Here is a 21,743-nt window from a genome sequence, read left to right on the forward strand (position 1 = left end):
CAAACAACACACACAACATTTTACATTGTCAATTCAGTTCAAATCAATGTATTTCTATATAGCGCCTTTCACAACAAGGGCTTCCCAAGGCACTTAACAATGCAAGTTGTTAAGAGCCTTGTGTCTAATATGCCGCCTAGGTAACGTGCTGTCTCTTTGAGGCAAATGTTTAAATCCTCTGAGTTAAGTGCTGAAGTTATAGTAGTCCTATCAGTATTGTTGCCTCCGATCAACAGATCCTCAGTTTTCTCAGAGTTGAGTAACAAAAAGTTTTCACACATCCAAGTATTTCCTTCATTAATGCATTTGACTAAAGTGATAATAGAAGAGTTGTCGTTTGGTGTAAACAAAATGTTTATTTGAGTGTCATCAGCATATGAATGAAAGTTCATATTATTTTTTCATATTATCCTACCTAGCAGCAGCATGTAGAGAGAGAGAGCAATATTGGTCCCAGCACTGATCCCTCTGGTACCCCAAATTGAACTGGTGACATTGATGAAGCAGTACAATTATTAGATATTTGAACATAATGAAAACGATGAGTTAAATGTGAAGTAAACCACTTAAGGACGGTTCCAAATAAGCCAACCTCAAACTCAAGCCTGTGTAACAAAACAGAGAGGTCAACCGTGTCAAAGGCAGCTCTAAGATCTAGAAGCACAAGCACTGTTGCATTCCCCGCATCAGTAGCTAAGAGAATATCATTTACGACTCTTGTTAATGCAGTTTCAGAAACCAGACTGAAATTTCTCAAGTATATTATTTGAATCCAGATACGATTGACGTTGGGCAACAACTATTCTCTCAAGACTTTTAGATTGAAATGGGACCTTTGAGACAGGCCTGTAGTTGTTAAGAACTTGTGGATCCAAATTTGACTTCTTAAGGAGCGGTCTAACAACCGCTACCTTAAATTGATCAGGTACAACGCCTGACGCAAGCGATGCATTCATCATACTAATTATAGGTCCTGCCAGTCCTTCGAGGGAATCTTTGACTAGCTGAGTGGGGATGGGATCTAGCGAACAGGTGGTTGACTTTGTCTTACGTCTGTGTTCATGAGTCCACCATAAGAAGAAATCTGAACAGGAGCGGTGATCATGCGAGGTCACCATGGAGGAAACCACTGCTCTCCCCCCAAAAAAAACCACCACTGCCCCTCTCAAGTTTGTTAAAGACCACATGGATGTTTCACAGCAACTCCTGGAACAATGTTCTGTGGACAGACGTGACAAAAGTTGAACTTGTTGGTAAATGTGCACAGCGTTATGTTTGGAGATAACAAAACACTGCATACCAACTCCAAAACCTCATTCCACCTGGGAAGCATGGCGGAGGCTGTACGGCTTGCAATCATCGAGGGACCGATGAATTCCAAGATGTATCAGGAAATTCTACAGCAGAATGTCAGGGTGTCTGCCTGTGATCTAAAACTCGAAAGACGCTGGGTCATGCAGCATGACAAAAACAAAGGAGTACATCAACAACAGAGTGGCTGAAACAGAAGAAATTCCGTATTTTGGGATGGCCAAGTAAGAGTCCTGACCCCAATCCCATTGAAGTGCTGTGGCATGATCTGAAGCAGGCCGTTCAGCGTAAGACATCCCAAAAATATACATGAACTGAAACAGTTTTGCATAGAGGAATAGGCCAAAATACCTCCTAACCGCTGCTCAGGTCTGACCAGCCGCTACAGAAAGTGGGGGTTGAGGTTTTTGTCATAAAGGAGGTTCCACTAGCTCCTTAATATAAGGGTTCACGTACTTTTTCCATCAATGACCTTGATTGTTTAAACCATTTGGTCAATAAAGAAACAGCAATGTCAAATGTTGGGCGTGTGTTGTTTGTTAAATCAGACTCTCTTTATTAATTATTATGACTTAGATAAAGATAAGATCACGTTAGGAGCCATTCATGCAGAAATCCACATCATTCCGAAGGGCTGTTTACAAATTTTTTTCTCCCAACTGTATGTGAGAGAAAAGCAGAGACGCTCACTGAGTAAGGTGGGGTTGTAGCTTTGCAAATCACAAGGACATTTGTACACTCAAAATGGGACAGGAGCACCCCAGATGGGACTCGAACACACAATCCCTGGCTTAGGAGGCCAGTGTCTTAGCCATTAGGCCACTGGGGCACACTGGGTTGGGTCGATCACGCTGATGAAGAGCCAGTTTTTTTTTTCCTTTGCTTTTTCAAAGGGATCCCCAAAATTAGGAAAGTTAGGCAGCAGAAGGCTTACTGTGACCTGAGAAGGACCGGCATCCAATCACGGTGATACACACACACACGCTCTCACTCATCTGAGCTACACAGCTACCAAGATGATCTCAGGTGTGCCGAGCTGGTACGGAACATATTGAACTGATCGACAGCGAATTGTCTCTCAAACAGGCTTTTCACCTCTGAGCTCCCTGACTGACAGTGATCAGCTACAGATGCAGCCATTCAAAGTGAGTGGTACAGACACGTACCGCAGGTAAGATGACACGGGGTACCGCGGTGCGTGATTGGTTGACCGACAGCGGCACTCGTGGTCCGTTGGTCTGTCGTAGAAAGACTTACTGTAAACGTCTTTACTGTGCCCATTGTAGATATTGAATTTTACCACTGAAGGGAAATCTTAGTAGCTGAGCATAAAAAGAATAGGAGCATACTGTAACGCGTGTGAAGGCCATAAACGATATTAATTTTGGAACATAAACATACAGTATATAGCTGGTCTTGGTACTTTAAAGAAAAAAATACACACCAGTATTCCATTTCTCCCTAAACATTGTAAGCTTCGAAGTCTTTAACTAACGTGATACCGGAGTCAACAAGCATACTTTTAGAATTTGATTAAAAGGGAATATAATATGGAATCGCGTATCTAAAGAATTTAATAACGGTATGATTATATCCGTGTACTGCGACAGGGCTGTGTAGGGCTGTTTCGCCTGCCTGTTCATGCAAGCTGTCTTGTAGCCGACTGGTCTAGGTGCGTGACTACCAACTGGCAGGTTGTGTGTTTGAATCCAGCTGGTGCTGGACTTTTCTTTTAACAAACATTTCTTCGAAAAAATAGGTAAGCGATATTATGGACAATCAATTGACTTTTATATTTCAAAATATCGCAACATGATCGATATTTGCGATATTTTGAACATATCTTCCCTTCTGACAGCGGTTCCTGCTTCTAGTGTGTGTGTGCAACAGAGTAAATTTTTATAAAGAAATGGAGGCTGGACAGTATGCGTTACAATATAAACATTTATATTGATTTAAATCGTGTTGTGATTTAAATCGCAAACGCGTGTTTAATTATGTGTTTTTTAATCATAATCAGGCTAATGCATTTCTACATTTTCTGTATGAACCAGCTTAGAGGTTCATACAGAAAGACAGCTTGTGTTTAAATTGAGTGTAAGGTAATTTATGCTTCTAAAGTCATGGTCAGCATTTATTATTGTACTGTGCTGTAAACTTTTTCTGTGCCTAGTCACATTATTTTATAGCGTTTTTATTGCGTTATTAAATCCGGTGGCGCTGTGTGTTAGTTTCCTGACTCCCATTATTTAAACTGCGACACTGATCATTCATCTCTAAATAAACTTTATTTTATATAGCGTTTTAAGCGAATAGGTAATTAGATTGCTCATAAACCTAATCGCTTTTTCTACATAAACACAGCGTGATTGCTCTCTGAAAATGCTTTTCCTTAAAGCGATTCTATTGAGGGAGTAGCCCAGCTACCACTTAACACTGTACTTCCTACTTTGAATACCTGTGAGACCGGTTTAATTCGTCACAGCCAGCACTCCGGGAGTTCATATTGCTTGACTAATTTTAAAAACTAAGTTATAAATGCAAACGCTTCCTCGGTGCGCTGCTCTGGTACGCTGGGTCTTACACAGTGCCTGTCGGCAGTAAGCGTTACAATATACATACCCAAAACTGCTTGTACCCATCTGTCATGCAAATAAAACACCTTGAATTGAATTGAATTGAGGGAGAGAGGGGGGTAGTGGGACAGATATACTGTAGACAGACTCAAGGCAAATAAGATACTTATGGGTACGCAGGCATTCACGACAGCAACATACGAAACGTTTGCACGTACTGTATAGTTAAGTTATTACTTGGTTTTCAAAGTGCAACGAAATACAATATTGTTGTTGCTGCTGTTCTGGTTGTTTTTATCCCATAAAGCGTTTTGAGAAGCCACCTTTAAAGGCGATATATACTGTAAAACCGCTGATTCTGCACAGTGTACGAAGTAAATTATTTTCGCAGTAATTAATTTACTATATTTACTATATTTATTATACACGTGTAAATTAATTACTGCGAAAATAATTTACTTCGTACACTGTGCAGAGTGCCGTATACTCCTAGTTGCGGCACACACGATACATACAGTAAAAAGCCTCAGGCACTGTGTTAGATGTGTTTTCGACGTTATATATGCGTTTATTCATGTCGTCGATTTTACGGTTGCAATTCGACGTTGATTATACGTCGAGGCGACATATATATACGTATAGCCGTATTTTCGCCGTAAATATACGTATATTCAACGAATCAATGCCCACTGGGATGTTTCCCGAGCCGTTTGACAAAGCCCGCCCACTGAAAACTGCAGCAGATCGTGTAAAGGCGTTCAACTTTGTAACTACTGCACGCACAGGAAGCAGAATAAATTCCTCTTTTCAAACTGTCAAAGGTTTGCTTTGCGAACGCTGCAGGACATCGCACAATCTCTTTTGAACGGGGACAAACGATTTCTTATGGGGCGCAGTAAGTACAGACGTTTAAAAAGCTCCACTCATGCCGACGATGCAGCATGAAGAAGCGCAACCTAACGTTTGACAGACAAAAGCCGGGCGCCGCTACGAGCAATATGAAATCAATCTGACAGCACAAGGCGTTTCGCGCTGACTCAAAAGTGATCTCGACAGACGCTGTTCTCTGCATAACGCTGAAAGAGCTAAAGAGCGTTTCTGTTGAGACGTAACAAGCTTGTTTCTTTCTACCATGATGTTACCATGACAAAATCTGTCTTTAAACACCTTGCTCAGTCTCTGACGAGACTGTCAAAAATTGCTTTCGCCGATTGTATTGCAAACCGGCGGAAGCGGGGTATTGGGAAAAGTTTTCAACTAGCAATAATCGCGCCTCGGCTAAACCTCACAGCCTACGATACTGCCACTGCGCAAAGCTGACGGTTGCCAGGCAACCGCGGGGATCCTATGGAAATCGTCATCAATCGTCTCATGGCATGTCGTTGCTGTAATGCTTCATATTTGCGGCCGGACACTTCCCGCCCCCCAAAGAAAAGAGCGCCAATCAGACAGGCGGAGACCGAGTACTCGCAGAGCAGACGGCCACAGTCGCCGTAATAAGAGCGATTGTGAGCGGTTTTGTTTTCTCTCTTTGACCAGCCCAGCTGCGCCCCACCCGAAGGCAGGGAAGCACAAAAATTGTGTGGAACTCATTCATGCTCCTCTCCATGGAAATCTTTAGTAAAAGGCAAAAGATTTGTACGAGATGAAGAGAAACCAGAGTGCGTGGCTGGACAGCTGCAGGAGCCCAGGCCGCCTTCAAGTCCTCTGCCCTGCCGGTCGTGGTTGGCAATGCACCTGGCCTTACAAACGAGCCAGTGGGGCCCGTTCAGCTCCGGGCTCATCGCCTGCGGCTCTCGGCTTACCTGGCAGGGGAGATACCTTGATCAGCCTGTAGTTGGAGTAGTTGGATTGTTTTCTTGTTTTGTGGAAGCAGTGTTTGTTTTGCAGTTTGAGATGGCAACCTTTGGATCCCGCAAGAATGCTGTACGTTTTGAGCTTTTGGATGACCTCTTCATGGATCGTATGCAGTTCAGCAGAAAAGTGTTACAGAAGGAACTTGGCTTTGAACCTCGGCACTTGGATTTCATCTTCGCTCTCCCAGGTCAGAAAGCATTTGAGGTTGTTTTTGCTACCTATTCTCTGTTTGAACAATGCGTGGATGTGTTTGAGGCAAAAAGAGGGAAAGTTCCTGCCCTTGAGAAGATCAGCTTGCAGCCTCTGACACAGAGAGAGAGGAAAACGGTGCATGTTGTTATGTTCTCGGAACTGGCAAAGACGGAGGACATTCACACCTGGCTTAAGCAGTACTGCACCGTCCACCATGGAACTGAGGTTAGAGATGTTGACGGTATAAAAACAGGAGCAAGGAAATTCGATGTTCGCTTGCTACCGGACAATGTAAATGGAGGCTTAAGGCACCTGCCCTCTACAATCCGGCTGGGCGCCTGCAATGGCTATGTTTTTTATGTGGGACAACCAAAGGTGTGTCGGCGCTGTGGTGCTGTGGGACACCTGGCATCGTCCTGCACTGTGAAATGCTGCAAGACCTGTGGCAAACAGGGACATTTAGCCTCTGACTGTTCAATGCTGCCAAAGTGCAATTTATGTGGCTCGGAAGGACACGTTTTTAAGAACTGCCCTCACGCCTACGCCAATAAACTCAAAATGAGAAAGGATGAGGCAGTGCTTGTTTCAGCCAAACCGGCCCGAAAAGCCAAAGCAAACAACAAGTCAAACAAAGAACCCTTGTTGGACAAAGACTCTCAGCCTCCAGCCAGGATCAGTCCTGCTGTGGCTCCGGGGCCGGTGGAAGAGAAATCCACTACCCCCCCACAACCGCAGACTGCACCAGACAAGCACGAGGGTTTGAAAACCCCCGAGAACAGCGAGGACCCCTCCCCCACTCCTGCTCCTCAGAACGAGGGCCAGTGTGGGGCCCCCCGGTGGAGCGGGTCCAGCGACGATACCCAGGATTCAGCGGAGCTGCTTTTCTCAGACTCTGCAAGTGCTACAGATGCCCTCCTCTCCTCCATCCAGTCCATCACGGAGGATCTGCAACAGCTGGTGGGTGAGGGGGAAGAGGAGACTGGTGCATCGGCTGCACCCCTTTCCCCTCAGTGCTCCCAGGAGCTGGACTTGAGGAAAAGGAAAAATGACTCTGTTTTCTCCCCGAGCGAGGAGGAAGGAGAGCATGGCGATGGGGACAGCTGGAACCCCTCCACCCCTCCCTCTACCCCCTTCCTTGAAATGGACTCCGTGAATGCTTTTACTGCTGCCACCCTGATGAAGGCTCATTCAGAGGATGGCTGGCAGGAAATTGGTAAGAAGAAAAAGAAAAAGAAGAAGGTAACAGGTGAGACCGAAGAGAAATGTGTTTTGTAAAGACTGGTTCCACTTTCTTATGTAATATGGCTCTAAACATAATTTCTCTTAACACCAGAGGTATCAATGACAGAGTTAAATGCCAGTCTGTCTTTGATTACCTCCAGCAGAGAGAGGGAGATGTGTTGATGTTGCAGGAGTGTGCTTTAGCCTATCAAGAGAGGTATAAAAGCTTTGAAGATAGGTGGGATAAAGGGCCTTCTGTTTGGTCAGGGGACAATAACAACAGAGCCTCTGGCGTGGCCATTCTTTTCAAAGGATGGGCTTTCAAATTGAAAAGTATTCAGAGGGTCATAGATGGCAGGTTGCTGTGTGTGGATGTGGAATGGGGGACCGTTAACCTGCGGCTAATCAATGTGTATGGTCCTACTGACGTGGGAGGAAGGGTGGAGCTACTCAAGGCACTCTCTCCCCTATTGTTAAGTAGCACAGACGTGATAGTGGGAGGGGATTTTAATTGTATCTTAGAGCACACAGACAGGCAGTCTAGCTCTCCGATAAAATTGGATTCCAGCTCACTGGCCCTGCAAAACTTAGTTCAAGACTTTAAACTCTCAGACACATATAGATGTATATATCCCACAACAGCAGGATATGCATGGTCAGGGAGGAATAGCAGCTCCAGAATTGACTATTGCTTTGTCTCAGAGAGAGTGAAAGTTGTTGGGGTCACTCTTCAGCCTGTCTTCTTCTCAGATCATCAGGCTTTAGGGTGTAGAGTGGAACTCCAGGGCGGGACTGTCTTTGGCCCAGGCCTCTGGAAACTCAACACAAAGCTGCTAGAGAACGAGGGGGTAGTATCCCGCTACAAGGAGAAACTATCACAGTGGCTGTCCTTGCAGTGTCTGTACGGGTCAGTAGGAGAGTGGTGGGAGGAGGTGAAGATGAGGACAAAGGCCTTTTTCATGGCTGAGGGAAGGAAGGCTGCTGCCAGACGGAGAGGTGTGCTAGCCAGGAAACAGAGGCAGCTGCAGCGTCTCTACACGATGCTACACAGTGGCTTCGATGTGCTCGAGGATATCACCCTTTTAAAAAAGGACATCCGGAGCATAGCCGAAGAAAGTAGTCGAGGAGTGCTGTTAAGAGGCAGAGTGCAGTTCTTGGAAGAAAATGAGAAGTGTACTCGCTTCTTTTTCAGGAAAGTGGTAGGCTCCAAGTCTGTCATGGAAAGTGTAGTTGATGAGGAGGGACGAGAGAGAACAGAGCCGAGTGCTATCCTCTCCTGCACCAAGGCCTTCTACTCAAGACTGTACAGCTCTACAGAGGTAAAGGATGAAGAAATTCATTTTTTTACCTCAAAGCTAGAAAACGTTTTGAGTGAAGAAGATAGGGAAGTACTTGAGAGGGATTTCACAGTAGAAGAGCTGAGACAGGCTATGGAGAGCTTACAGAAGGGGAAAACTCCAGGTGCTGACGGGCTCCCTAAAGAATTTTATTGCACCTTTTGGGATCTGCTTCAGGATCCGCTACTGGTCCTATTCGAGGAAAGATATAAGACAGAATTGCTGCCTGACTCCTTAAGAGAAGGCACTATTTCTCTCTTGTTTAAGAAAGGAGCAAAAAATGACATAAAGAACTGGAGACCCCTCAGCCTGTTAGGCGTGGACACTAAGATCCTGTCCAAAGCCCTTTTCCTGCACCTACAAAATGTAGTGGCCTCACTGGTAGGGAAAGAACAGACTTGTGGGATAGCAGGACGCCTGATGAGCGACAACCTGGCCTTGTTGAGGGATGTTGACACCTGAAGAAGGCTCCACGGCCGAAACGTTGTGTTCTCTTTCTTCTTTTTTTCAGCATGGAATAAACCTATTACTTGTTCCCTTGTTGAGGGATGTCTGTCTGTACTCTGAGGATCGCTCCCTCCCTCTTTGCATTTTAGGTGTAGACCTAGAAAAGGCCTTTGACCGCCTAAACCGGCAGTACTTAACATCGGGACTTGAGCACATGAAGTTTGGCCCCATCATGAGAAAGTGGATTAACCTGCTGTACACAGGTAGCAACAGCAGAGTCATGGTTAATGGCAATAGATCACGCCCCTTTGAAGTCTGTTCAGGGGTGAGGCAGGGCTGCCCATTATCCCCCTTGTTATGCGTTTTGGCTATGGAGCCCTTAGCCTGTGCCTTGCGCCAGGATCAGGCCATTAATGGGATACCAGTGCCTGGAAGTGGGGGAGGAGAGGTAAAGACATCTCTATACATGGATGACGTCACCCTGCTCCTCTCTGACAATGCCTCAATTAGCAGAGCTCTGCAGTGCTGTGATCGTTTCTCTTTGGCTTCCTCCGCAAAAATTAACAAATCTAAGAGTGAGATTTTTTATCAGAACTGGAGGGAGCCAAAAGAAGGACATGATCTCAGGCTGCAAGAGAAGAGAATTAAGGTCCTGGGGGTGTATTTTGGAGAAGAGATGGGAACAGTAAATTGGCAGAACAAATTGCCAATCTTAAACAAAAAACTGATGCAATGGAAGGACCGAGACCTCACCATGACAGGGAAGGTGCTGGTCATCAAAGCCGAGCTCTTGCCTGTCTTGAATTTTCTGGCTTCTACCTTCCCAATCCCACACCGTGTTGCGGCGGTGATGAGGAGATTGATGTTTCAATTTCTATGGGGTGGGAAGCAGGAAAGACTCAGAAGGGAAATAATGTACAGGCCGCTACCCTCAGGGGGGAAGTCTGTCCCAGATATTGCTACGAAGCTGCTGTGCATTTTCCTGGCCTCTGTGCTGAGAGGCTTTGCAACAGCACCTGCAGCGCGTACCTGGACTTATTTTTCCAGGCTCTGGGTAGGTAGGGAGGTGTTCAGAGTGTGGGGTGTCAGACCCAAGCTGGACGTCCCACTCTCTGACACATGCCCTGCAATTTATGGGACAGTTAAAAGTTTTCTAAGATCTCACCCAATTGGCCATATTCCCCTCCGAGATGTCAGCGTCCAAAAACTGGAAGATTTCATTGCACCCCAGAACAATAGGCAGACCCATGTGGGCATTTTAACATCAGCCCAAACAAGGAAGGTGTGGAAACACACATCCTCTAAGTTTCTGTGCAACATTCACAGAGATTTAGCCTGGAGTGTCGTCCACCAGTGCTTACCGGTACGAACTTTCTTGTACCGTAGGGGCCTCACCCCCAGCCCTCGCTGCGTTAGGGTGGGCTGCGGCGAGGAGGAGACTGTATCCCATCTCCTGTGGTCCTGCTTTTTTGCTAAGGCCTTCTGGGCACAGTTTGAAGATTGGTTGCTGGCTCTCTCGCCCCAATTTACCCTGACCGCTGCTTTCGTCATATACGGCATCTCTCCTGTCAAACTTCCTCCTGACGTGTTTGACAGGATCTGGGCCGTGGTGAACAGTGGGAAAGTTGCCCTGTGGAGAGTGAGGAACATGGGGCTGTTCAAAGGCATCGAGATCCCAGTCAAGGCAGCAGGTAGCCTGGCCCTGTTCATCACCCGAGAGAACTATTACCTCAGAGATCTGTGGAGAGAAGGGAGGGAGGAAGCAGAAAATCTGTGGGAAATAGAGAGCATAGGTCAATATCTCAAGAAACTGTGAAAAACATTATCAAGTTTAAGTAAAGAATGTGATTTGCACCAGAAAAAAAGAAAATTGTTGCTATGTAACTGTTACCATGTCAAAATGTAATGAGATGTGATCATATATACTGTTTTAAGTATGTATATGAATGTAAAGCTTTCTGATTTGTGATGTCCTGTATTTTTTTGTGAAAAGAAAATAAAGTTCTTAAAAATCGAAATCGGTTCACCCAGGGCGAGGCTCGGCCATTGCACTCCGGCTGTGCTGACCCCTGCGAATTCCCCAAATGAGGGAATCTCGACTGCATAATTTCTGGTAGTGGGGGACTGCGTTCGCGCTCTCCCCTGATGTGCTTGGTCCAAAATCAGATACGGGAGGGTTAGGACACCACGAGCTGCGTGGCTGCGGAAGGATCCCGGTTCGACAGGAGTGGACGCCGCTGCTGGTTCTCGCTGGCTTTTAGTTAGGGGTCCGGAGAAGCATCTCAAGCTAGTTCCACTACTCCTTCCGGACGTTCATTCCCTTTTCAAAGTCAGTCGTTTTGCTGTAGTCTGCGTTCTTTAGGCTGATTATCGAGGTTAGCCTTTATTTGGTCATGGGGGGCCTCGGTACTGTATGCTGAGTCTAAAGACAGTTTCACCCGTTTTCTGATTGCTCGGTTCTGTACCAGTGCAGACATGTCAAACAGTGAATGGCTGTACCTCTATTGTATCCGTGCTCAATGAATGAAATCGGTAACAAATGAATATATGTCTAGTTATACGAAAAACGAGTGGTTTATCGACTCATCTTCATTTGCAGATTTAGAGGCAGCTTCGATATTCGTTTTACAGACGGGTTTTTTTTTTGGAATATGGGTCACACACATGCCACAGCAACAAAACATCTCTAGAGATGAGGCTATAGATCACCTTTCCATCCTGCAGGTTTTCCTCCCAAAGCCTACGGCACCAACGGCGACCCCTGCTGGCCGGGAGAGCAAAAGCTTACAGCACCTGGTATTCCCAGGCAGTCTCCCATCCAAGTACTAACCAGGCCCGACGCTGCTTAGCTTCCGAGATCAGACGAGATCGGGCGTGTTCAGGGTGGTGTGGCCGTAAGCGAAAGCCCTGGCGCCTGACTCGCTACTTGAAGCTGTGTGTGGCGGGGGTTCCGTGCCCCCCCGAGCGGGACTGAAGGATAGTTCGTGTGCAACTCTTTGGAAAGGAGCTGCTTTCCAAATCGCATTGCGTGCCTGGATGTTGGCGAATGCGCTCCCTTGTGTTGGCTCGTCCCGCACTGGAGGAGGACAAACAATCTGCACGGAGGAGCACCAGGCAAGTCTTCACCAGACAAAAACCTCCAGTGCACAGCACTCTGGAAACATTTCGGGGCTTTCGCGTGTTTATTTCAGCACGTAAAGCGCACCGGTCCAACACGTCGGCCGGGCGCGCGGCGCCTCCGCCCTCTTGTGGCCTTGCGGCGTCAGAGCAAGAGGCTCCTTCTCGCTGCCCTTCCGCTGTGTTGCAGGGCCCCGAGAGGGAACCCGGAGCGCCAACTTTGTTGGGGGCGGGGGACCGCGTTCGCGCTCTGCCCCCGGTCTCTTGCGCGAGTACTAAATCTCACGGACAGGGGGGCCTCGTCATTGATTGTTACAGGTGAGACGGGGATTAGGAGGAGACCCCGACTGATGGGTAAAGGGGAGCACTAACACCAGAGGGACACCCACGGCGTCTCTTTTTGAGAGACGCCCTGGGGTTTCCTAATGGCCAAGGAGGGTCGGGACCTCGGTTTGACGCCTCCCCCGAAGGACGGCGCCTGTTTGTGCAGCAGAGTGTCGCCATCAGGAGGCTGGGGCGTAAGAGAGCCACACAGCCCGCAGGGTGAGCGCTCCCTACTGGTCCCAGTCACACCTCTTGCAGGAGCAGCAGCAACCGGAGCTTTTCCGGGGTGGAATCTCCCATCCGGGTGCCGGCCAGGCTCACACCTGCTGGGCTGCCCCGGGGGTGAGCCCAGTCGAGAGTCGCAGGGCCAGATCTAGTCACCGGGGAGAAACGATACAAGTGAAGGATTGCTCGGCTCTCGGCACTTGAAAAGACCGACAAATGTCTCGTTCCCGCCGGAGCTGAATGTACCCGCATGTGTGGTGTCGTCTTCTTCCCCCGCCCCGCTGTGTTTGCTGTATTGTCTCTGAAGCCGGCCCCCCCGAGACGAGACGGGCTGTTCCTGTGCCCCAATTAACACTTTACAGGTGCCATTCCCCGGCATTGTGGCCATTGTCGGTGCTCACACGCGATAAGATAAGGCGGAGGAGAGCGGGGCATGCCCAGCGGCAGACATTCAAGGAGGGGGCAGTGCAAGGTGAGGTGAGGTGCGACACGCCGGAGCCCCGACGCAGCTAATGCGGAGCACTTGTTGGACTGGCATCGAAAGGACGTGTGCGCACGGAGCGAGCCTTCCCTGCGGCGGAGCGCGGGAACTTTCTCCCCCCCTCCCGCTGCAGGAGTTGTGTGCACTGCAGCGGTGCCGAGAGAAAAGCACAGAAGGCAGCAGGCTCTGGAGAGCAGGTAAGAGACGGAGCCTTGTGGGCAGGCGAGCAGGCCCGTTTTTTGGAAATTGCTGAAAAGGTTTGTTCGGTGTGTGGCAGGCGCACGTCGCGAGCTTGCGTGGCGATCTGCCGGTCTGGAGTTATGCAAACGAGGCAGAATTGCATCCCGGGACATGCTGCGAATGCGCAACGGCGACTGCAGATGTGTAGGAAACGGCGCGCTCGTTTTCTCGTTTTTCCCACACTTTTGAGTGTTAGTGTGGCGTGTGAGTGTGTGAAAGAGTGGGCCCAGCAGGAGGCGGTGGCGTGCGGGGCGAGGAGGTGGCCAAGGCTGCGCGATTTGTGCTGTGGGTGCGGGCCGCTTGCAGGGGCCTGTTTAACTCATACTTACCTGGCAGGGGAGATACCTTGATCAAGAAGGAGGTTCACCCAGGGCGAGGCTCGGCCATTGCACTCCGGCTGTGCTGACCCCAGCGAATTCCCCAAATGTGGGAATCTCGACTGCATAATTTCTGGTAGTGGGGGACTGCGTTCGCGCTCTCCCCTGATGTGCTTGGTCCAAAATCAGATACGGGAGGGTTAGGACACCACGAGCTGCGTGGCTGCGGAAGGATCCCGGTTCGACAGGAGTGGACGCCGCTGCTGGTTCTCGCTGGCTTTTAGTTAGGGGTCCGGAGAAGCATCTCAAGCTAGTTCCACTACTCCTTCCGGACGTTCATTCCCTTTTCAAAGTCAGTCGTTTTGCTGTAGTCTGCGTTCTTTAGGCTGATTATCGAGGTTAGCCTTTATTTGGTCATGGGGGGCCTCGGTACTGTATGCTGAGTCTAAAGACAGTTTCACCCATTTTCTGATTGCTCGGTTCTGTACCAGTGCAGACATGTCAAACAGTGAATGGCTGTACCTCTATTGTATCCGTGCTCAATGAATGAAATCGGTAACAAATGAATATATGTCTAGTTATACGAAAAACGAGTGGTTTATCGACTCATCTTCATTTGCAGATTTAGAGGCAGCTTCGATATTCGTTTTACAGACGGGTTTTTTTTTTTGAATATGGGTCACACACATGCCACAGCAACAAAACATCTCTAGAGATGAGGCTATAGATCACCTTTCCATCCTGCAGGTTTTCCTCCCAAAGCCTACGGCACCAACGGCGACCCCTGCTGGCCGGGAGAGCGAAAGCTTACAGCACCTGGTATTCCCAGGCAGTCTCCCATCCAAGTACTAACCAGGCCCGACGCTGCTTAGCTTCCGAGATCAGACGAGATCGGGCGTGTTCAGGGTGGTGTGGCCGTAAGCAAAAACCCCGGCGCCTGACTCGCTACTTGAAGCTGTGTGTGGCGGGGGTTCCGTGCTCCCCGAGCGGGACTGAAGGATCGTTCGTGTGCCACTCTTTGGAAAGGAGCTGCTTTCCAAATCGCATTGCGTGCCTGGATGTTGGCGAATGCGCTCCCTTGTGTTGGCTCGTCCCGCACTGGAGGAGGACAAACAATCTGCACGGAGGAGCACCAGGCAAGTCTTCACCAGACAAAAACCTCCAGTGTACAGCACTCTGGAAACATTTCGGGGCTTTCGCGTGTTTATTTCAGCACGTAAAGCGCACCGGTCCAACACGTCGGCCGGGCGCGCGGCGCCTCCGCCCTCTTGTGGCCTTGCGGCGTCAGAGCAAGAGGCTCCTTCTCGCTGCCCTTCCGCTGTGTTGCAGGGCCCCGAGAGGGAACCCGGAGCGCGCACTTTGTGGGGGGCGGGGGACCGCGTTCGCGCTCTGCCCCCGGTCTCTTGCGCGAGTACTAAATCTCACGGACAGGGGGGCCTCGTCATTGATTGTTACAGGTGAGACGGGGATTAGGAGGAGACCCCGACTGATGGGTAAAGGGGAGCACTAACACCAGAGGGACACCCACGGCGTCTCTTTTTGAGAGACGCCCTGGGGTTTCCTAATGGCCAAGGAGGGTCGGGACCTCGGTTTGACGCCTCCCCCGAAGGACGGCGCCTGTTTGTGCAGCAGAGTGTCGCCATCAGGAGGCTGGGGCGTAAGAGAGCCACACAGCCCGCAGGGTGAGCGCTCCCTACTGGTCCCAGTCACACCTCTTGCAGGAGCAGCAGCAACCGGAGCTTTTCCGGGGTGGAATCTCCCATCCAGGTGCCGGCCAGGCTCACACCTGCTGGGCTGCCCCGGGGGTGAGCCCAGTCGAGAGTCGCAGGGCCAGATCTAGTCACCGGGGAGAAACGATACAAGTGAAGGATTGCTCGGCTCTCGGCACTTGAAAAGACCGACAAATGTCTCGTTCCCGCCGGAGCTGAATGTACCCGCATGTGTGGTGTCGTCTTCTTCCCCCGCCCCGCTGTGTTTGCTGTATTGTCTCTGAAGCCGGCCCCCCCGAGACGAGACGGGCTGTTCCTGTGCCCCAATTAACACTTTACAGGTGCCATTCCCCGGCATTGTGGCCATTGTCGGTGCTCACACGCGATAAGATAAGGCGGAGGAGAGCGGGGCATGCCCAGCGGCAGACATTCAAGGAGGGGGCAGTGCGAGGTGAGGTGAGGTGCGACACGCCGGAGCCCCGACGCAGCTAATGCGGAGCACTTGTTGGACTGGCATCGAAAGGACGTGTGCGCACGGAGCGAGCCTTCCCTGCGGCGGAGCGCGGGAACTTTCTCCCCCCCTCCCGCTGCAGGAGTTGTGTGCGCTTTAGCGGTGCCGAGAGAAAAGCACAGAAGGCAGCAGGCTCTGAAGAGCAGGTAAGAGACGGAGCCTTGTGGGCAGGCGAGCAGGCCCGTTTTTTGGAAATTGCTGAAAAGGTTTGTTCGGTGTGTGGCAGGCGCACGTCGCGAGCTTGAGTGGCGATCTGCCGGTCTGGAGTTATGCAAATGAGGCCGAATTGCATCCCGGGACATGCTGCGAATGCGCAACGGCGACTGCAGATGTGTAGGAAACGGCGCGCTCGTTTTCTCGTTTTGCCCACACTTTTGAGTGTTAGTGTGGCGTGTGAGTGTGTGAAAGAGTGGGCCCAGCAGGAGGCGGTGGCGTGCGGGGCGAGGAGGTGGCCTAGGCTGCGCGATTTGTGCTGTGGGTGCGGGCCGCTTGCAGGGGCCTGTTTAACTCATACTTACCTGGCAGGGGAGATACCTTGATCAGCCTGTAGGTGGAGTAGTTGGATTGTTTTTCTTTTGTTGGAAGCAGTGTTCGATTTGCGGTTTTTGAAATGGCAACCTTTGGATCCCGTAAGAATGCTGTACGTTTTGAGCTCTTGGATGACCTCTTCATGGATCGTATGCAGTTCAGCAGAAAAGTGTTGCAGAAGGAACTTGGCTTTGAACCTCGGCACTTGGATTTCATCTTCGCTCTCCCAGGTCAGAAAGCATTTGAGGTTGTATTTGCTACCTATCCTCTGTTTGAACAATGCGTGGATGTGTTTGAGGCAAAAAGAGGCAAAGTTCCTGCACTTGAGAAGATCAACTTGCAGCCTCTGACACAGAGAGAGAGAAAAACGGTGCATGTTGTTATGTTCTCGGAACTGGCAAAGACGGAGGACATTCACACCTGGCTTAACCAGTACTGCACCGTCCACCATGGAACTGAGGTTAGAGATGTTGATGGTATAAAAACAGGAGCAAGGAAATTCGAGGTTCGCTTGCTACCGGACAGCGTAAATGGAGGCTTAAGGCACCTGCCCTCTACAATCCGGCTGGGCGCCTGCAATGGCTATGTGTTTTATGTGGGACAACCAAAGGTGTGTCGGCGCTGTGGTGCTGTGGGACACCTGGCATCGTCCTGCACTGTGAAATGCTGCAAGACCTGTGGCAAACAGGGACATTTAGCCTCTGACTGTTCAATGCTGCCAAAGTGCAATTTATGTGGCTCGGAAGGACACGTTTTTAAGAACTGCCCTCACGCCTACGCCAATAAACTCAAAATGAGAAAGGATGAGGCAGTGCTTGTTTCAGCCAAACCGGCCCGAAAATCCAAAGCAAACAACAAGTCAAACAAAGAACCCTTGTTGGACAAAGACTCTCAGCCTCCAGCCAGGATCAGTCCTGCTGTGGCTCCGGGGCTGGTGGAAGAGAAATCCACTACGCCCCCACAACCGCAGACTGCACCAGACAAGCACGAGGGTTTGAAAACCCCCGAGAACAGCGAGGACCCCTCCCCCACTCCTGCTCCTCAGAACGAGGGCCAGTGTGGGCCCCCCCGGTGGAGCGGGTCCACCGAGGATACCCAGGATTCAGCGGAGCTGCTTTTCTCAGACTCTGCAAGTGCTACAGATGCCCTCCTCTCCTCCATCCAGTCCATCACGGAGGATCTGCAGCAGCTGGTGGGTGAGGGGGAAGAGGAGACTGGTTTATCGGCTGCACCCCTTTCCCCTCAGTGCTCCCAGGAGCTGGACTTGAGGAAAAGAAAAAATGACTCTGTTTTCTCCCCGAGCGAGGAGGAAGGAGAGCATGGCGATGGGGACAGCTGGAACCTCTCCACCCCTCCCTCTACCCCCTTCCTTGAAATGGACTCTGTGAACGCTTTTACTGCTGCCACCCTGATGAAGGCTCATTCAGAGGATGGCTGGCAGGAAATTGGTAAGAAGAAAAAGAAAAAGAAAAAGGTAACAGGTGAGACCGAAGAGAAATGTGTTTTGTAAAGACTGGTTCCACTTTCTTATGTAATATGGCTCTTAACATAATTTCTCTTAACACAAGAGGTATCAATGACAGAGTTAAATGCCAGTCTGTCTTTGATTACCTCCAGCAGAGAGAGGGAGATGTGTTGATGTTGCAGGAGTGTGCTTTAGCCTATCAAGAGAGGTATAAAAGTTTTGAAGATAGGTGGGATAAAGGGCCTTCTGTTTGGTCAGGGGACAATAACAACAGAGCCTCTGGCGTGGCCATTCTTTTCAAAGGATGGGCATTCAAATTGAAAAGTATTCAGAGGGTCATAGATGGCAGGTTGCTGTGTGTGGATGTGGAATGGGGGACCGTTAACCTGCGGCTAATCAATGTGTATTGCCCTACTGACGTAGGAGGAAGGGTGGAGCTACTCAAGGCACTCTCCCCCCTATTGTTATGCAGCACAGACGTGATAGTGGGAGGGGATTTTAATTGTATCTTAGAGCACACAGACAGGCAGTCTAGCTCGCCGATAAAATTGGATTCCAGCTCACTGGCCCTGCAAAACTTAGTTCAAGACTTTAAACTCTCAGACACATATAGATGTATATATCCCACAACAGCAGGATATACATGGTCAGGGAGGAATAGCAGCTCCAGAATTGACTATTGCTTTGTCTCAGAGAGAGTGAAAGTTGTTGGGGTCACTCTTCAGCCTGTCTTCTTCTCAGATCATCAGGCTTTAGGGTGTAGAGTGGAACTCCAGGGCGGGACTGTCTTTGGCCCAGGCCTCTGGAAACTCAACACAAAGCTGCTAGAGAACGAGGGGGTAGTATCCCGCTACAAGGAGAAACTATCACAGTGGCTGTCCTTGCAGTGTCTGTACGGGTCAGTAGGAGAGTGGTGGGAGGAGGTGAAGGTGAGGACAAAGGCCTTTTTCATGGCTGAGGGAAGGAAGGCTGCTGCCAGACGGAGAGGAGTGCTAGCCAGGAAACAGAGGCAGCTGCAGCGTCTCTACACGATGCTGCACAGTGGCTTCGATGTGCTCGAGGATATCGCCCTTTTAAAAAAGGACATCCGGAGCATAGCCGAAGAAAGTAGTCGAGGAGTGCTGTTAAGAAGCAGAGTGCAGTTCTTGGAAGAAAATGAGAAGTGTACTCGCTTCTTTTTCAGGAAAGTGGTAGGCTCCAAGACTGTCATGGAAAGTGTAGTTGATGAGGAGGGACGAGAGAGAACAGAGCCGAGTGCTATCCTCTCCTGCACCGAGGCCTTCTACTCAAGACTGTACAGCTCTACAGAGGTAAAGGATGAAGATATTCATTTTTTTACCTCAAAGCTAGAAAACATTTTGAGTGAAGAAGATAGGGAAGTACTTGAGAGGGATTTGACAGTAGAAGAGCTGAGACAGGCTATGGAGAGCTTACAGAAGGGGAAAACTCCGGGTGCTGACGGGCTCCCTAAAGAATTTTATTGCACCTTTTGGGATCTGCTTCAGGATCCGCTACTGCTCCTATTCGAGGAAAGCTACAAGACAGAATTGCTGCCTGACTCCTTAAGAGAAGGCACTATCTCTCTCTTGTTTAAGAAAGGAGCAAAAAATGACATAAAGAACTGGAGACCCCTCAGCCTGTTAGGCGTGGACACTAAGATCCTGTCCAAAGCCCTTTTCCTGCGCCTTCAAAATGTAGTGGCCTCACTGGTAGGGAAAGAACAGACTTGTGGGATAGCAGGACGCCTGATGAGCGACAACCTGGCCTTGTTGAGGGATGTCTGTCTGTACTCTGAGGATCGCTCCCTCCCTCTGTGCATTTTAGGTGTAGACCTAGAAAAGGCCTTTGACCGCCTAAACCGGCAGTACTTAACATCGGTACTTGAGCACATGAAGTTTGGCCCCATCATGAGAAAGTGGATTAACCTGCTGTACACAGGTAGCAACAGCAGAGTCATGGTTAATGGCAATAGATCACGCACCTTTGAAGTCTGTTCAGGGGTGAGGCAGGGCTGCCCATTATCCCCCTTGTTATTCGTTTTGGCTATGGAGCCCTTAGCCTGTGCCTTGCGCCAGGATCAGGCCATTAATGGGATACCAGTGCCTGGAAGTGGGGGAGGAGAGGTAAAGACATCTCTATACATGGATGACGTCACCCTGCTCCTCTCTGACAATGCCTCAATTAGCAGAGCTCTGCAGTGCTGTGATCGGTTCTCTTTGGCTTCCTCCGCAAAAATTAACACATCTAAGAGTGAGATTTTTTATCAGAACTGGAGGGAGCCAAAAGAAGGACATGATCTCAGGCTGCAAGAGAAGAGAATTAAGGTCCTGGGGGTGTATTTTGGAGAAGAGATGGGAACAGTAAATTGGCAGAACAAATTGCCAATCTTAAACAAAAAACTGATGCAATGGAAGGACCGAGACCTCACCATGACAGGGAAGGTGCTGGTCATCAAAGCCGAGCTCTTGCCTGTCTTGAATTTTCTGGCTTCTACCTTCCCAATCCCACACCGTGTTGCGGCGGTGCTGAGGAGATTGATGTTTCAATTTCTATGGGGTGGGAAGCAGGAAAGACTCAGAAGGGAAATAATGTACAGGCCACTACCCTCAGGGGGGAAGTCTGTCCCAGATATTGCTACGAAGCTGCTGTGCATTTTCCTGGCCTCTGTGCTGAGAGGCTTTGCAACAGCACCTGCAGCGCGTACCTGGACTTATTTTTCCAGGCTCTGGGTAGGTAGGGAGGTGTTCAGAGTGTGGGGTGTCAGACCCAAGCTGGACGTCCCACTCTCTGACACATGCCCTGCAATTTATGGGACAGTTAAAAGTTTTCTAAGATCTCACCCAATTGGCCATATTCCCCTCCGAGATGTCAGCGTCCAAAAACTGGAAGATTTCGTAGCACCCCAGAACAATAGGCAGACCCCTGTGGGCATTTTAACATCAGCCCAAACAAGGAAGGTGTGGAAACACACATCCTCTAAATTTCTGTGCAACATTCACAGAGATTTAGCCTGGAGTGTCGTCCACCAGTGCTTACCGGCACGAACTTTCTTGTACCGTAGGGGCCTCACCCCCAGCCCTCGCTGCGTTAGGGTGGGCTGCGGCGAGGAGGAGACTGTGACCCATCTCCTGTGGTCCTGCTTTTTTGCTAAGGCCTTCTGGGCACAGTTTGAAGATTGGTTGCAGGCTCTCTCGCCCCAATTTACCCTGACCGCTGCTTTCATCATATACGGCATCTCTCCTGTCAAACTTCCTCCTGACGTGTTTGACAGGATCTGGGCCGTGGTGAACAGTGGGAAAGACGCCCTGTGGAGAGTGAGGAACATGGGGCTGTTCAAAGGCATCGAGGTCCCAGTCAAGGCAGCAGGTAGCCTGGCCCTGTTCATCACCCGAGAGAACTATTACCTCAGAGATCTGTGGAGAGAAGGGAGGGAGGAAGCAGAAAATCTGTGGGAAATAGAGGGAATTGGACAGTATCTCAAGAAACTGTGAAAAACATTATCATGTTTAAATAAAGAATGTGATTTGCACCAGAAAAAAAGAAAATTGTTGCTATGTAACTGTTACCGTGTCAAAATGTAATGAGATGTGATCATATATACTGTTTTAAGTATGTATATTAATGTAAAGCTTTCTGATTTGTGATTTCCTGTAATTTTTTGTGAAAAGAAAATAAAGATCTTAAAAATCGAAATCGGTTGAGTAGTTGGATTGGTTTCCTTTTGTTGGAAGCAGTGTTCGATTTGCGGTTTTTGAAATGGCAACCTTTGGATCCCGCAAGAATGCTGTACGTTTTGAGCTCTTGGATGACCTCTTCATGGATCGTATGCAGTTCAGCAGAAAAGTGTTGCAGAAGGAACTTGGCTTTGAACCTCGGCACTTGGAT

At 49.3% G+C, this 21,743-nt stretch overlaps 6 non-coding genes across 6 annotated transcripts; 2 read left to right on the top strand and 4 right to left on the bottom strand.

The window, feature by feature from the left end:
• Nucleotides 1–5,063: 5,063 nt before the first annotated feature.
• Nucleotides 5,064–5,205, bottom strand: LOC138232386 (U4 spliceosomal RNA). Its single transcript, XR_011187117.1, has one exon. It is a non-coding gene; the product is annotated as a U4 spliceosomal RNA (small nuclear RNA).
• A 230-nt stretch (nucleotides 5,206–5,435) lies between these two features.
• Nucleotides 5,436–5,552, bottom strand: LOC138232431 (U5 spliceosomal RNA). Its single transcript, XR_011187160.1, has one exon. It is a non-coding gene; the product is annotated as a U5 spliceosomal RNA (small nuclear RNA).
• Nucleotides 5,553–10,916: 5,364 nt separating this feature from the next.
• On the top strand, nucleotides 10,917–11,086 carry LOC138232329 (U1 spliceosomal RNA). Its single transcript, XR_011187063.1, has one exon. It is a non-coding gene; the product is annotated as a U1 spliceosomal RNA (small nuclear RNA).
• Nucleotides 11,087–11,722: 636 nt separating this feature from the next.
• On the bottom strand, nucleotides 11,723–11,841 carry LOC138232470 (5S ribosomal RNA). The gene has a single exon (XR_011187198.1). It is a non-coding gene; the product is annotated as a 5S ribosomal RNA (ribosomal RNA).
• A 1,808-nt stretch (nucleotides 11,842–13,649) lies between these two features.
• Nucleotides 13,650–13,813, top strand: LOC138232489 (U1 spliceosomal RNA). The gene has a single exon (XR_011187213.1). It is a non-coding gene; the product is annotated as a U1 spliceosomal RNA (small nuclear RNA).
• A 636-nt stretch (nucleotides 13,814–14,449) lies between these two features.
• Nucleotides 14,450–14,568, bottom strand: LOC138232480 (5S ribosomal RNA). Its single transcript, XR_011187204.1, has one exon. It is a non-coding gene; the product is annotated as a 5S ribosomal RNA (ribosomal RNA).
• Nucleotides 14,569–21,743: the final 7,175 nt, after the last annotated feature.

The sequence above is a fragment of the Lepisosteus oculatus genome, unplaced genomic scaffold (assembly GCF_040954835.1).
Source record: "Lepisosteus oculatus isolate fLepOcu1 unplaced genomic scaffold, fLepOcu1.hap2 HAP2_SCAFFOLD_63, whole genome shotgun sequence".
In the NCBI taxonomy this organism is placed as follows: Eukaryota; Metazoa; Chordata; class Actinopteri; order Semionotiformes; family Lepisosteidae; genus Lepisosteus; species Lepisosteus oculatus.